The sequence below is a fragment of the Malurus melanocephalus genome, unplaced genomic scaffold (assembly GCF_030028575.1).
Source record: "Malurus melanocephalus ecotype Western Australia unplaced genomic scaffold, MMel_1.1 scaffold_15, whole genome shotgun sequence".
NCBI classification, from domain to species: Eukaryota; Metazoa; Chordata; class Aves; order Passeriformes; family Maluridae; genus Malurus; species Malurus melanocephalus.
Genome location: NW_026623247.1, coordinates 2,851,723 through 2,853,421, shown reverse-complemented (window position 1 = coordinate 2,853,421; position 1,699 = coordinate 2,851,723). Strand labels below are relative to the sequence as shown.

The 1,699-nt window shown below is 42.4% G+C and overlaps 1 protein-coding gene across 1 annotated transcript in view; it reads left to right on the top strand.

The window, feature by feature from the left end:
• The first annotated feature begins 332 nt into the window (after window positions 1-332).
• Window positions 333-1,699, top strand: part of DIRAS2 (DIRAS family GTPase 2) — a 16,542-nt gene continuing 15,175 nt past the window's right edge. The window contains exon 1 of the mRNA XM_057384988.1: window positions 333-448. The gene's annotated coding sequence lies outside the window, so the exon portion shown is untranslated. The remainder of the gene's footprint in view (window positions 449-1,699) is intronic.

Here is a 1,699-nt window from a genome sequence, read left to right as displayed (position 1 = left end):
GGGGATAATTTCTTGACTAATAAAAAACAGCACAGCTCCATTGATCTGAATAGGGCTATGCTGCTTTATGCCCTAGGGATTAGCCTCACCAAAGGCTTTGTAAGCTTTCTGAAGTTAAAGGGACAGGCTTGTTCTGTGTTTCAGTGCTGAAAGAAAGGGAGAATTGTGAGCACACGTTAATATAATCTACAGTATATTTAGAAGCTTTAAATACTAATTGTAAAAATCTACTACATTGGTTAAGAAAAYCATAAAATTACAGCAAATATGTACATAAGCCTATACATATATATGTTCCACAATTATTCAGTAGGTGGCAGTTAAAAGCCTGGGAGAGCTTTGCAGTCGCCATTTAGGCAGTGGCACTRGCAGCGGCTGGAGTCAGTCCGTCCGTAAGAGCAGAGAGAGAGRCGCTGCGATCCAGCCAGGAGCGGCATCCACGATCCAGGTACCGGGGAGCAGCGGGAGGGGAGCGGAGCCGCGGGAGCGCAGGACGGGCAGCAGCAGCACAGGGAAACAAGGGGAGCTGCAGGCGGCGGGGCTGCAGCCCCTCGCTTGAGACAGGGACTCCTTTCTGGTGGAGGGAGCCCAGGGCAGAGAGGGAGAAGAGCTGGTGCAATGACAGGCAGAAACTGAAGAGCAGTTGAAGCTTTCTGTTCGTACACAGGTAATTTTTTTTTCCATTTTTTTCTGTACCAGCTTGTATAATAGGCATAGCTTTGCATTGAKATTCGAGGTCTTAATTTTCTTCAGCCAGAATCCACAGTGCTCACTTGGGAAAAATTTCTTCTAAAGTCGATAGAGTTTTGCGTGAGTTATGACTACGAGATTTGCTCTAAGCTAATATCTTTTGTCGAGAACATGGCATGCTGTAAACTGGGGCTAGCAAAGAAGCGAGACACTGGTCATACATATAGTGGCCAGTTAATGATATCATTTTTCTGTGTGCTGGGATGCTACTAATGACCTTTTTTCAAGCTGTCTTTCATTAAAACTCGATGTGCTGAATTTTGCCCTAGTTTATAGCACTGCCACTGCAGTGGCTTAAGGAGAGATTAATTTTTTATTTCTTTTAAATGAAAGCCATGTTTTAACTTAACTGATAGAAGAATACAAAAAAAATGTGGGATCTGAATAAAATAACACAAGGTRTTTCTTTCTTTGAAACAGATACAACTTTCTCACTGTCAGGCAGGAATTATTTTTTTGTCCAGTAGATTATCCCTCTTCCAATTGTATGAAAGAAAATAAATCATGAAAGACCATTGCCAAGTGCCTGAGAGTTGCTGAATTCTGATTTGATAACACTTTCTCTCTTGCTGTCTTCCCCATGAAATGTGGGATGCTCAGTGTGCTGCACCRCACCACTTAGCCACAGAAGGGTGAACACAGAGTGGAGCAACAAAATTGGATGTATTTTCATTTTAAAGAATTTTCTGAATGTCCTGCTTTCATGGGTGCCTAGTAAGTGAACACATATGTGCCTGTTTAAATAATAATAAACATAAATGTGCACATGTACAGCTATGTAAGCTGTACACCCCTATACCTTTCTAGGTAAACAGAGCTGATGAAACTGATTGCTGTTGTATCTTTGCCAAGCTTTACAGTTTACTGTTGTCTAGAATGTTTGCAGGTCTCAGCATTTAAAATTCTGGCTTAAAGGGCTATTTTGGCTTCCTACCCCCCCCCCCCCCCC